Source organism: Lygodium microphyllum, unplaced genomic scaffold (genome assembly GCF_053477565.2).
Source record: "Lygodium microphyllum isolate KBCC unplaced genomic scaffold, Lygodium_microphyllum_v1.1.10 scaffold_46, whole genome shotgun sequence".
Lineage (NCBI taxonomy): Eukaryota > Viridiplantae > Streptophyta > Polypodiopsida > Schizaeales > Lygodiaceae > Lygodium > Lygodium microphyllum.
The window spans coordinates 241,709-256,986 of NW_028229529.1; the positions used below are offsets into that span (position 1 = coordinate 241,709).

General features: G+C 40.8%; 1 protein-coding gene and 1 pseudogene across 1 annotated transcript in view; one reads left to right on the forward strand and one right to left on the reverse strand.

Moving 5' to 3' along the window:
* LOC148008917 (calcineurin B-like protein 1) overlaps window positions 1–15,278 on the reverse strand; it is a 57,011-nt gene that overhangs the window by 28,745 nt on the left and 12,988 nt on the right. The window lies entirely within an intron of this gene.
* LOC148008918 (uncharacterized) lies at window positions 11,989–13,477 on the forward strand (annotated as a pseudogene).

Below are 15,278 nucleotides of genomic sequence, written 5' to 3' on the forward strand. Positions count from 1 at the left end.
CAATGATCAAACTGCAAAGCCTCCTTCACTGAAGTGGGCTCACGATCCTGCATAACACAGGTCAACAAACAATAGTTGGAGCAAACAAGCTCCGAAGAATGTGTCTGGTTCCTCCGTGACCTCCGCGGCCCATCCTACGGTTCCCACTCCTCAAGGACCCCCTCGATCCCTGAATCTCGGAGTATGTCACGAGCCCAACGAGGAGGAGGACGAACCTCTCCCCGTCGCTCTCCATCTGCTAAAGACTCGGGAACATCCACCGGCAGAAACTCCTGGGGGGTGGCCGGTGGAAGAGAAGACTCTGAATCAAAAGAAGAATCTCCATCAAGAGGCTCTAGCTCCAAAGGAACTATCTCGGGAGCCCAACTCGCCCCTGGATCTCCAAGGATGGGGTGCTTCTCACCCCCCTCTGTGGCCGGAACTTCCACAAACCACACATCTCGGCTCGTGTAGACATCCCGCTTGACGGGATCAAACAAACAATAACCTTGGGACTGGGAGTGTCACAACTCTATAGAAACAGAATTTGTATCCTTTTTCATTAATTTGTCTATATAATGATTTATTAAATTTATTTCCTTTGCACTAATTAGATATAAAGAAAAGTGCATTGGAGCTGGCCACTGATGAGTGGTCACAAGTTATGGTGGACCCACGCGGTGGGTTAGAGAAAAGATAGTTCACACTTCCACCTATATGACCCGATTGGGCGCCTGTGACTAGAACTCACGCATATCAGGGTTAGACTCGCACACAGAAAGGATTGATGCCTTGAAGTGTGGGCTAGATCCACCAGAACAAACAGTTACAATCAACAAGATGGCATGATCATGAAATGCTTGTATAATGTGCATGTGTGGGCTGAAAGTTTGAAATGCACATTTCTTTGCATAGGAAAGTCACATGAAGATTCTGATACCGTTTTTGCGATGTACACGGAAAAAGCTTTCATATGACACCCATATTGGGGGGGTCCCTAAATTTTAGGAGATCCCTAAATTTTAGGAGGTTCCTAAATTTTAGGAGCCTCGAATTAGCCTAAAAATGCTAGTCCTAAAAAATAGGGATGTCATTCTAAAAATAGTAAGTTCTGTACTCTGACTGTGCTTACTAAATTTGGTTGTTTCTATTCTTGACAGTATTCAACCCAAAAAGGAAGGCCATAGAGAAGAGACAAGTGTCAAGACACTTGTTACACAAGTTTCCAAGTGTCCCACCACTTGTCACATCTCATGACATGTGGCTGGACACTTGTCTTGTGCTACTCCACTTTCCCCTTTTGTACTAGCTCTCCCCTCTCCTATAAATAAGAGCTCGTTTTTCTTCATTCAACATCATTTTTCTTTGCTGTAAACTCATGTACAGCACCCACAAATAGCCAGAAACTGGCCCCATCCATCCCCATCATCATCCCCCACTTCTCCATTATCAAATTCCTCCATATTCCCTCTTCTATCACTGTTGTTTTACAGGACAGCAAGCCTGTAAATTCATTACAACACCTCCTCCTCGAGCTCTTTCTTCCATTTTAGCTACAAGAAGCAAGCCCTATCCATGTACTGCTGATCAACGATGGAGAAAGGCTGAATTTCCCTTTTTCTTCTCTCATACTGTAAAGAAATCAGTTCTTATCATTGCATAATAGATAATGCATGTGTGTTTGTACATCTTTGCATGATCTTGTGAGAGTGAGAATTACTTCTTCTCACTCTCAGGTTGATTGTAACTGAGCTCTTCCCTAAGGGACTTGGGTTGAGCAGAAATGCATTCCTTCGGGGGGGGGGGGGGGGTTGCCCATCTTCAACCCTCAATCTTGTCTCCATTACTTTTACATTTTCATGGCTGTAATTTTGTGAGTAATTTTCATTTTCAGCTTTAAGTGTTCATTCTCTTTTATATTAAATCTCGAAAACAAGCGAATATCATAATTGTTAAGCATACTACGTTGTTCGGGGCGTTTACAGGGAGCTATAGCCAACAAAAACCTGTCATCGGAAAGCCGCCTCAAACTTATCACGCTGCGTCTTCGGAATGTGCACATAAGTGTCACACCCAAAGATCCTGAAATAAGAGACATCAGGCTTAGTCCCGAAGTAAGTCTCAAAAGGTGTCATCCTGTCAACGGCCGAAGTGGGAGATCGATTGAGAATGTGAACTGCGGTAGCCACTACCTTGGCCCACAGAAACTGAGGTGTCTGTCAATGCTCCATCATGGTGCATGCGATCTCGATCACACTTCGGTTCTTCCACTCCAAAATGCTATTCTTTTGGGGAGTGTTAGTGTTAACAAACTCCTGGGTGAATGCCCCTATCTGCACAAAAACGAACAAACTCATTAGACATAAATTCACCTCCCTTGTCTGAACGCAAGGTCTTCAATCGCCGGCCAGAACGGTTCTCTTCAAAGAGAAGCCAATCCTTGAAATGAGAGAAAGCCTCCGACTTTAAAGTTAAGAAATAGGCCCAAGTCATCCTATTGTAGTCATCTACGATCAACATGAAGTACAAGCTCCCCTTCAAGGATTCGGTCCTCATCGGGCCACAAAGATCTGTAGATACAAGCTCCATGGGTGAAGTAGACCACCTAGAAGCTTTGTTGGGAATAGCATCCCGATGCAGTTTCCCACGAATGCAAGAGACACATGGTCTCACCACTATGTCCAGCAATCCTCGGACAAACGACCCTCGCGACGCCTTCTGAAAGTACTCGTAGTTCAGGTGGCCAAACCGAGCATGCCATAACTCAGACTGTGTCTGAGAAGTAGGAAGAAGAAAAATAAGAGCTGAAGAAGAATTCAATTTGTAGACGCCATTCTCCTCATACCCTGCAGAGAGAACCTTCCTCGATCCACAATCAAGGACTCGAACAGTATCACTGTCAAACTCCATCAAGCGGCCAAGAGCACAAATCTTATAGACTGAAAGTAAATGATACCCCAAACCTGGCACATGCAACACCTCAGAAGTGTGGGTACCACCACGTCCATCTGGAATAAGATGCATCTCACCCCGCGTAGCAATAGACACAGAAGAGCTGTCTCCAATGAGAATCTACCCACGCGAAGGTCGCAAATAGGCAACACCAACGAGAGGAGTCATATACTGGGAGGCACCACTCTTAGGTGTAGAGTCCTTAATGACTACTAAGTGTAGAAAAGCAACTGATGAGGATACAGCCACCGCTCCAGAATCCTTCGTGTCCTTCTTGGTATCCTTCTTGTCTTTGTCGAGGCAATCCTTCTTCCAGTGACCGGTCTTTCCACAAATTTTGCAAGTCAAAGAGGGGTGAATGAACTAAAAAGTAGCGCTAAGAACACAAATGAGTATGTATTGGGCGCCAAAAAGAATATTGAAAGATCTCCCGACTTTCAAAAAACTCATTATTAATTTCATCACATCTCTGTCACGTATTTTGTCAGATTTGTAAGTAAATAACGTCTTTGGGACTCCAAAACATGTCAGACTTTAGGGGTTTTGGCTAAAAAAGAAGAGAGAATCACGAAACGGACTCCACTATCTCTAAAAAAGAGGAGACAAGAATACCATATTCTTGCACATGTGGCAAACTCTCTTTGGCCCTTTTTTGTTCCTCTTGGTCCAAGACCATAGGAACCAACCCTCTCCACCGAAGAGTCGACTCCCGCCCTGATACAATAAGAGCGGAATAAAAAGTACCGAATTGTGGCGGCAACTAGGATAGTAAAGTGATTGCCATGTCTTCGGAGGAAATAGGCTTCCCCGCATTTTGAACCTGCATCTGAAGCTACCGAAGCTTGTTGATATGTTCCCAAAGCGAAGAAGACTTATTTACGGACATAGTCTACATCCGCACCTCCAAAGAAACCCTCTTCATCAGGGTCATCTAGTTGTACATCTAATCGAGCTCCAGCCATATCTCTCGAGCCACCGTCAAGTGCTCAATGTGAGCTATCACGGCTGTAATGCAAGACAGAAACAAAAAAGATCGAATCCTGGCATTCCGTTTGTCCCAATGAGACTGGGCCTTGGTCAACTCCGCACGAACATTGAAAGAGAATTTGGACTCATCCCTCACCAAGGGCCTGTTAATCTCCTCCATTGCCAATTCTGCCAAATCATAAGACTCCAAAATGGCCAACATCATCACCTGCAAGATGCGGTAATTGTCACCGTCAAGCTTTTGATCCGATGGAAGAGTTGGTGGGATAGGCACCTTCCTGTCCATGATCGCCTCGAACTCCAAATCAGTCTCTGTAGACATGTTAATCTGCAATACCTACACAAACGCAAAATCAGCCCCCTTTGACTATGAAAACGAGCCTTCTAGGGCTGGTTCCTCTGCTGCCCAAACCTTCTTCACCCGTTGGAGGCGATGAAAAGGTAAAATCTGCAATGGAAGGCCTCAAACGCAACCTTCCTTCCCTTCGAATAGCAATAACCTGCAGCAAATTCACCGGTTAGACTCCTTTCCCGCACGCCCACGCTCGCTTCAGCCTTGATCCGATGCGCAGCCCTCCCACTCGCCCTCGAATCCTAAAAACACAGCCTTGTGTCGCACTGAAATCTCCTCTTCAAATAGATTCAGCCCTTAGTCACTCCATCTTCACCGCTCTGATACCATGTCAGAGTGCAGCGATGCGGAAGCGTAGGACAAAGATTGAGAGAGAGTGAACACAAAGAGAAGAGAGAGAGAGAGAAAAGGAGAGAGTGTAAATGCAGAAAATCTGCCGTGTAGTATGCTGTATAAGAGTGCAAAAATACACAAGGAGGCAGAGGAAATATCTATGTATGTATCCGACTTGATGACCTTGATCTCCGTCAGCCCGAGCACAGTCTGTCTCAGCCAACAGATCTCAAGATCAAAATCTGAAATCGTTGAATAATGTGTCAACAATGTGCTGGAGGACTCCTATATAAAGCAGAAATAAAAGGCATAAAAATAACCAGGTCAGCTGCATTAAATGCAGCCGACTGCAATAAAATAATGCCAAATAACTGTCCGACTGCACTGCAGGCTGCCACATGGCACCTGCGCAGTCTGCTGACGTGGCTGCTAACGTGGCACTGTACTCTGCCTGCTGCTGGTGTGGCTTCTGCCCTCTGTTGTACTGCTGTACCAAACCCTAACTGTGCAAAAACCCTAACATAGCCTGTCCAAGGGATGACTCTACCGCTAACAGAAATTAGCGTTGGATGTGTTTTTTTGTGGAGAGAGAAAGAGAGAGAGGTGTGTGTTGTCCTTTTACATGCTTCAAAGGTGTACATGACAAAGAAATGTACATCAAGGTTTAATTACATCACCCTTTTATGGGCCATTGGCACAAAAAGAAAATGTCAGGGGATATGGAATCATATTAGTGCAAGGGGGTGGTGGGGGGTTTTAAGTGTATATTTTAGGGGTGTTCCCCTATTTATTTTCTTAGCCAAGCTTACAATATATCACATTTTAGCAAACACTTAGTTCAACTTAATAGTAAATTCAACAAGAAAAGTCCACACGGCTAGAGTACTCCTACACCACAGGACACTTGTTGGCCCCAAAGCTTGGTATCCCTTTCAATATTTCTTTAGATTACTAGCGTATGCTCGAAATTGGTTACAAATAGTTATACTTCACCAATTTCTTGTGGCACAACTAATCCATAGCTGCACAATGACTTTGTCACCTTCAATGTTGGTCTCCAACCAATTGTAGAGAGTTTAAAAATGTGAATGAACACTTCACACTACCAAACCCTAAATGTGACAGCCAATATTTGAACCCAATGCAACTACCTTGCATTGTTCCCATGAAATCCCACATTGTTCCTCCCAACAAACAAAAAGACTTACCGCAATGAAATTGAGATAAATTCACTTTCTTTGCAACAAAGTTGTCTAGAAAGCGCACAAGGCTCAAGATCTTGAAGAAGATGAAAATGAAGTAACCCACAACCTCTGTCCGCACAAAACAAACTATTGTGCTTTGATGCCGAGATGCTCGAACGGAGGAGAAATCAGTGACACTGCTGCAATACAAGTTATAGATGCTCTGCACATTTTATAGGACGCCCAAACAACACTAAAACTCAAGTGTTCTTCATGACAAATCTGTATCAAACAGCAAGTAGAAAGTGATTTTCTCTTTGTAGAGTCTTTGGGTCCTCTCTTTTGGCGATGATACCATGTGAGAGTGCACAATGGAACAAGAATACAAACATGGAGAGACAAGAGATGAGAGAGACTAAAATGAAGGTAGAGAATAAAAGAAGAAATGGAACACCAAAAAAGTGGCCAACCTGATCATTCATTGCATTTAATGCAACCAACTAGCACAAAAGCTGATTGCCAGCCTCAAATCAATCACTCTAGTGTGAATGCACCTCTCCGTAGCTTAAAAAGAAACAAATTGGGTTGGATCTCTAAACAGCTAGTGTGAACACACTAAATCTAACTGAAAATTGAAAATGCACATAAGGAAAGGGTTGAAATACAGTCAGAGCTCCTTTGACTCTATTAGACTTTGATGGAGCTAATACCCCCTCTCAAAGGAGTGTGTGAAGACCTAACAACCTCACACAATAAAGCATGGAAGCCTAAGACAAAGGCTTCATAAAGAGATCTATTGCATTGCCCTCCATGGGACAATAAGCCGCCGCTAGCTTAGTATCCATGATCCACTCCCAAACATAATGGTATTAAACCTCTATGTACTTTATGCAAACATCAAACACATGGTTCTTTGTGAGAGCTAGGCCACTCTAATTATCCACCTGTAGCTATGTAGATCATGTGTATGGAAATCCAATCTCCACCAATACCCGAAGAAAGTCAAATTGTTTGTGTGTGGCAGAGCAAGGGGGATGATTCTCAACCCATCTAGTGTAACAGAGATAAGAGGAGCTTTGATTGTCGGTCAATGCTTTCCTTGTATACATTTAGTTTTTATTCAATTTCTATGTGTTCACAATGGTTGTTTAGAGATCTAGTTCAATATATTTCTTTTCTAGCTGCTTGGAGATGCATTCACATTGTAGTGATTGATCTAAGGCTAGTGATTGGCTTTTGTGCCAATTGGTTGCATTGGGCAATCTTTCCATGAAAATTCCGGATTGAACTTCTTTGCAATGGCTTCCAATTTAATAATCTCAGTCCACCTTATACTAGTCACCTCATCTACAATGAACGTAAGAAAAAAGTGAGGCATGTGCCACACGTCTCCCTCTGTGATAAGGTCCTTCAAATTACTTTGGTGTGCCCAAACAAGGGACCCTCATATTGATGCAAATATACTTTAGTGGAATATATGCCTAACCACTTCCTCATTGGAAATGTTCTTGTTTGTACATGCAACGCCTAATTAGATTGGCTTGTCCGAGGCTACTTCTGCTATTTATAGTAGGTCCCACATAGCGGCATCCATCTTATCTTGCGAATTTCAACACTCTCTTTAGCCCGTGGCATTCCTCTATCATTTGGTACATCACTGTCATCAACTTGATTAAGTGCCCTTATTGACACTTTGGATTGCATATAGGGACTGATCAAGCCGCTTTGTATTCAATATTCTTTTAAGTTCCGTGCAGATTTCTTCTTCCATTCTCTACTTTCGTTTTAGTCTCTCTCTATGTTTGCATTCTTCTTTGGTTGCACACTCTCATATCTACTGAAGAGCTTTGGAAAAGATGAATTTTGAACGAAATCTTGTTTCAACTAGTTGTTATGAAATTTCAACAAGACATCGATTATTTTCTAAAGCCAAATATTTTCTTCATTTATTTGCTTGCTTTTTTTGCCATTCTAGTGAAGGTTTGTTAAATTTGATTCATTCTTGCTATGAATCTAAAGAAAACTCAACAACAAAAGTCTTATCTTTAGCTCAAATGATTGAAGAAGAAATCACTTTACATTATATTATCTCATTTAGATCTTTCCTTATGGATGAGTATATACTGTATTGTTGTAAGCAAATCCTAGCAATGAAATATATTTCTCTCATTATGACTATTTTTTACTAACATGAGCTTTCAACATAGCCAAAAGAGTGAGATTTATCACATCCATTTGACTATGAATTTAAGAATATTATTTCAACCTAGAACTCCGAAATATCAATTCATAGCAAAGGCAAAAGTTGTAATAGGCTATGCTTTACAAGTACTAGGTGGCACTTGGTATTAGATTTTGGCCTAGACCAATTTGTTGGCCATTAATGTCAATGGTAACATTAGAGTCTAAACATTAATTAATCAATCAATGTCAGTCTAAAAACAGATAGCTGCTCAAGGATACTTGAAAGACAAATTGGCCAAGTCAATTTAATTATTCATTGGTGCTTTATTAATACTAGAATAATTATTAAATTAATTTTCAAAATTAATAATGCTAGAAAATGAGATTAGAAAGCTACCACTTGGCAAAACTTGCCCATACAAGGAAAAACGTTTTTGGGGGCTGATAAAAGTCTATTCCAACCATTATGCCAGAGAAAAAAGCCCTTATATAGCAAGGAGATGTCGCTAATGTGATTTGTAGTCGCCACGGACCAATCCTACAGCAAGTGACAACAATTTGGAGCCCTCCAGGTGAGGTGACAACAACCCAAGGTGCATACAAGAGGGAGCAACAACCCTTCTAGTGATCCTCAGCTGTAGATGACAGCTTCCATGGTTGTTTGAGCAGAGCAGTAGAAATTTTTCACCCTTCCTCGCAATGAAACTTTGAAATTTCTCTCTCTATAGCACTTTCTCTTATCCTACAACCATTTCTCAAGTTATTTCATCAAAAGCCAACCATTTGAGTCATCAAAGATAGAGATAGTGAAAAACCTATGTTGTGAACCCTAGTTTACAACAGGCAGGATTTAGGGTTTGACAGCCACATCAGGATGCATACTCAAAATTAAGGACCTACGACTTGAATTCCAACACCTGAAATTAAAGAATTTCAAGGAGATTCAAGAGACCAACCAGCCCATATCAGATTTGGAACTCAAATGTTTGTGCAATTGGCAAATGATTTTCAATTCATGCACTTTTTGAACCCCTTAAAGGAGGGTAACAAAGACAAGAAGAGGAAATCGTCTTTAAGAGATTTAGAACAGCATGATGTTCCAAATGTGCATAGTGAGCATAAGAAAATGGTATCAGTGAGGCAATTGATGCATATGCAAGGCCAACTTGGATGCTTTTTCAACCAAGGCATATAGCAATGATGGGGCAAATAGGATACTCTAGTGGTAGCACTGATTTTCATGCTATGGTGGTCAAGGACCACATAAAGGGATATATGACACACCTCCTTATGGTATACAGCAACCAATGCATGGTGTGCAAGCCCCAATGTATCCAAGCATGACTGGTAATATGCATAGCCCCATGTATAGCAATGTTGGTATTATGCTAGGACACAAAGTAGCAAGTTTAGAAATGTACACATGCAGACCACTATCTTTGGGACTCATTGTTCATATAAATGCTCCATATAGTGTTGGTCATGAGGAAAAAAAAGTAGCTAGTAATGCCTACATGAGAAAAATTTGCAGTTAGTAATGCATACAATGTATGGAAAAATGTATCTTGGTATGGCTGCTAGCACGCGAATTTCCATGAAAAACACATTGCAATAGTCAAAAGTATGCAAATAAGAATGTTTTCCAATGCATCTAGTGCTCCTAGCATGTCAGATACACATGACAAGCTACTCAATTGGATTATCGCAATGCTTAAGAGAAATAAACTAGCATCTACTAGAAGTTTTAAGGCAAATAAAGTTAGAGATAAATTTTCAATATGCTTCTTGGTAAAGCTTTAGCAATGTTTCACAAATAAAAAAATACAACTAGATGGAGGAGACTAACCTGACAGATTATCCTTAGTGATGCACTTTACCTTGATGTATTTCAGTTAGAGTCGATTTTGGATAGAGTTGTTTTAAGCTCAACATAGCATAGAAGATCAAGTGCCTACTGCTCAATGGAGAGGTTGCATCTCCACTACCCTAATGATAGACAACACAATTATATAGGACAATTGCAAGGATTTTAAGGGAATGGACTACCACAAGGACATGAAATTTTATTACTTTGCTTAGCATTTGATTAAATGTTAATCAAATGTGCTAATGTGACTTACACATGTGAGGTGCAAGTTATTATTTCACAATTTGAAACCTAGGATCCCAAAATATCACTTGATGCCAAAGGCAAAACTTGTAATAAATTATGCCTAATAAATACTGGGGATTAGTCCTACAACAAGTGACAGCAATTTGGAGCCCTCCATGTACAGGTGACAGCAACCCAAGGTCCTTCTGCTATAGGTGACAAGATACAAGAAGGGGCACTAGCCTTTTTGGTAGTCCTAAGCTGTAGGTGACAACTTCCATGGCTATTTGAGTAAGACAACAGTAGTTTTTCCATCTTTCTCGCGATGAAACTCTGAAATTTCTCTCTACAACATTCTCTCTCATTCTACAATCATCTCTCAAGTTATCTCGATAGCATCCAACCATTTGAGTCAACAGAGTTGGAGATATTGGAAAATCTATGCCATAAACCCTAATTTACAACATCAAAAATTAGGGTTTGACGGCCACCTCAAGATGCATGCTAGAAATTAAGTGTCTAGGACTTGAGTTCCAACACCTAAAATTAAAGAATTCAAGGAGATTCAAGAGGCCAACCAGCCCATATCAGATTTGGGGCTTAATTTGTTTTCCAACCAGCACGATGAAGATTAATCCCCAAGCAAGCCAAGGAGCAATTTAGTTTGAAGGCTTGCCTGTTAGTTTTAACAACAAGAGGCACTTGGATTAGCAAAGGAGATCAAAGAATCTCACTTGTACATCATCCATTTGCAATAAAAGCTAAAGAGATACCGCAAGGAGCACCAATTTTAGGGCCAATGGGCTGTCCATTGTCCAAGATTAAAGTAGTAAAGTGTACGTTTTCAGTTTATATGAATTTTATGCTTGTTGTAATTGTTGATTAATCACGCCATTACCATCCTATCTGAGAAGGCTGGTTTCAATCACCATCAATTTGTGTAGCATCTTAGGCAGGTCAGGCAGTGCCGGACAAGACCAGTAGATTGGGCAATGTGCCACATGGCTGGGCAGCATTTACAATGCAATAGATTATGGTTGTTTTATTATTTGTTTGCGCTAATAGATAGTTTTTTATTGGCCAATCATGAAATAATTTATTAATTATTTTCCGCCTATTTAGACAATTCAGCTTGGGGATCACACATCATTCACTTTTGGTGTGTGCAAGGTGAGAGCTCCAATTGCTGCATTTGTCAGCCTGTTGTACATACTGCTCCCTTTATTCAGCATTCACTCACTGCAAATTTCTGTGTTATTCTATCTCTTTCCCTCTCTCTTCTCTCCATGTTCTGTTCTTCCTTTCAATCCACTCATGTGCTTATGCATTCATTGCACTCTAACCAAGGTTGTCCACATCCAACGGACTGGTCAACTCGTCCGACCTTGTCAAAAGACGACGTACTAGTGAGACAGTAGGGTTTGCGGAGAGGAACATGGAATGAACTCAGTAAACACTAAGAAGAGAAGAGAAGAGAGAAAAAACTCTGATGAATGGAATGATTGTGATACAAGGAAACAAGAGTGTCGTAGCACAAGGAAGATGATGAAGACAGCCACGAACCATGAATCACTCATACTCGTACTTGGAGTTGAAGAAGCCCTCAAAGAGTCGGTTTGCGGTCATGTGGCTTCTTCTCGAGCATCTCTATGACGTTCGCAATAAGCTACAAAAAATAGTTATGTCATATGAGTTTAAGGAATGGCTTGGAGGGGAGTCCACATCAAGCCAGGTGGAAGCAAAGGCCATTCAAAGGCTTTGCTTAAAGGAAGAATTTTGAATGGATGTGAGAGACATTATCATTGCCGTCACTCCCATCTACAAGGTGCTTCGCATGATGGACATGGAGGAGAGGACTACTATTCGTCTTCTCTATCATCTTATGGCAAATACGATGAAGGAGATACAATCATCGACCATCTTGGATGGAGATGCCTCTTCTTCATGGTATTGTTTTTATTTCTTTTTTTTTAATAATTCATGCTTCTTTTTAGTTTTAGAATCTATAGTTCATACTGTCTTGCACTCTTTCTTTTCAAATTCCACCTCTAAATCTCTCTCTAAATCTCTATCATCTTACACCTGCTGTAGTAATATCTTGGATACTACCCCTAAAAGAGATTATATTATATTTTTGACAAAGAAAAGATGGGAGTAAATAAAGCGACCCATATATGGATTTGCAACACTCTTGCATCCCGCCTTCAAAAAACCCTCTCTTTTCATGGATGCCAATGTCCTTGCCGATCGTGATGCCTTTCTTCCAAAGGCTTTGGCAGAAAAGCATCATGGTGCCTTCCTCCAAGAGCTCATTAATTACAGCAATCAAAGGGGCACTACTTTCGCAACTACCATTTTTTGGAAGCGGAAATTATTGGTGAAGCCTCTTTTTTTGTGGCAGTCATTTGGCTACCAATTGTCTCACCTCCAAAGAGTGGCCTTACGCATTCTTGCACAGGTTTGAAAATCTCTTTTCTTTTTTCGTTTAATTCTAGTTACAACTTACAACCTGCTAGTTTTAAAGTTTAAACTTATTTTTTCTTCACATGGTTTAGGATTGTTCGTCGAGTACATGTGAGAGGAATTGGTCCGCCTATTCCCTCATGCACACCAAACTTCGTAATAAGCTTAGCACACGACAATTGGAGCGACTAATTTATTATTGCTCCAATTTACGCATGCTACGCAATATGCATGAGATGTCTAAAGCAAGACAAGTATCGTATATCCAATTTTTATACTTTTTAGTTCATAATTTTATTCATAGATTATGAAATACATTTAAAGAAGTTTCATTTGTTTAATCTAAGTTTTTCATTCTTTAAATGTATAGATAAATGTGGATTCACTCAAGCTCTCCAGTAGTACACTTAAAAGTGTGACTCGCGAGAGATTATGAAATACATTTAAAAAAGTTTCATTTGTTTAATCTAAGTTTTTCATTCTTTAAATGTATAGATAAATGTGGATTCACTCAAGCTCTCCAGTAGTACACTTAAAAGTGTGACTCGCGAGAGAGACTTGGAGAAGGAGCAAATCTTTAGGGAGCTTTACTTGGAGCTCGAGGAGATAGACCGACGGGTCTCTCGCACTCATGCACGACGTGCCAGTATTGTTATTCGCCCTTGCACCAGTAGCGATGGAGCTTCCACTTCGGCATCCACATCGACTGCCGGTGATGCTTGTGAGGCCCTTAGATGCTACACGAGGCATGGGAGTGGCTTGAAAAGTACTCCTAGTTTGGCCTAGGAGGACATACCTATCACTCCCTCTCACCTAGAGCTTAGAAAGCTCGAGTATGAAGACGAGGGCAATGTCATTAGTAAGGGTGATTTTGTTGAGGAGGGTGATGACTCCTCAAGCAGCGATGAGGATGCTTCCACCATCAATGCCGAGAGTGATATGAGCACCTAGAGTAATTATATATCTTGATTCGGATTAAGCCATGGATAATGGCTTTTATCTCAATCCATTTTTATATACTTTTTGTACGAGATTGCACATTTGGCTCATAATAAAATAATTGATTTTGTTATTCATACTACACTCTCGAGTCTTGTTTCAACTCTCTTTTGCACTTTTGACTTGAATCTCTAAGTTTATGTTTTAACTTTTTAAGTCCAAACATTAAGCATAGACTTAAAATTATATATATAATTATTATTATTATTTTATTTATTTTCTGTTTCATCAGATGCGTAACATTGAATATATTAGTCCGATTAGTACCGTACTAACATCGGACTGTACTAATCGGATGCCATCGGACATGACAACCCTGACTCTAACACAAAGGCTTTATTTATATATATTGGCATTTGAAACATGATAGGACTGTGGACAGATGCTCCAAAAACCCTAAATAGGACATGTGGGCATTCTCTTACACAACTCATTCATTCATCATCAAAGCAATCTCTCCACTTGCTACCACAACCTAGTGCCCCTCTTTTGGAGTGTTGCAACCACCTCTTTCATGTTGGTGAAACTTGGTTGGACCATGGCAACCTGATCACATTGTTTTAGCATGTATTCATCCTCTCTCTACCAGTCGCTGCACTTGGCAGCTCTTCCATTTGCTGCCTGTAGGTCTAACCCTCCAAATATACCTGCATTTTGATTGTTGTTTATCATTTCATCTAACCGCCTATCTTCTGGCAGCTACCTACAATGTGTTGACGTCTACATTTGCATGCTGGAGACTCTTAATCAGCAGATGACATCACCTTCAGAGTGCATGACCAGCACACTATCCTCCTGTTGTGTTTGGCAGACAGCTGCTTTTGGCAGCAAACACTTTTGTATTCTCCAATTGACTACCTAGCAATCACGTTAATAATGGGAGTTGAAACCAACCTTCCTCCTTGGATAGGATGGTAAATAACCTAATTCAGTACTACTTACAGCAAGCATAAAATTCACATAAACTGAAAATGCACACTTTACCACTTTAATCTTGGATATTGGACACCCTGTTGGCCCCAAAATTGGCACCCCATACGGTATTTCTTTATCTTATATTGCAAATGGAAGGAGTACAACTGAGATCCTTTGATCTCCTCCGCTAATCCAAATGCCTCTTGCTGTCAAAACTACCAGCAAGCCTACAAACCAATTGCCCCTTGGTTTGCTTGGGGATTGGCCTTCACTCTGCTCCTTGGCTTTTTGGTAATCATGATCAGTTTGGGAGATCGACTTATACTTTTCTGCGATAAAGTTTTACATTTTCTAAACATATCCTTAGTCCACAATGTCTTCTTGCTTTGATACCAATGATAGATGTGATATAATAACTTGCTGGTCTGATCTGTAAATTAGGGTTTCTAATATTGAACAAAGGAGAGGAGAAAAGGGAGAGTGTGTACACTGTGAGCTGCATAATTCAGTCCCCCAGCCACAGCACAACCTTACTTATCAATTAATGACCTTAGTCCTAGTAAGTGTGTGCATTGCACATGCCTTGACTCCAGCCCCTCTACAAATGCACTAAATGGCTGAGCTCCACATTTTGAATGGTCTAAGCCCTTGGTCACGTGTCACTTACATGTGCTATTAGTTGTGCACCCCTGAACACCATATCTGAATATTCTATAACCTATTCTTGTCATCCCCTACACAAAAAGAGTCTTTCAACATATATATCTAACACGGACTATAGCAAAGAATGATGGTACTCCAGAAATGCAGCCTCACAAACAGAGGTTCAATAAATCAA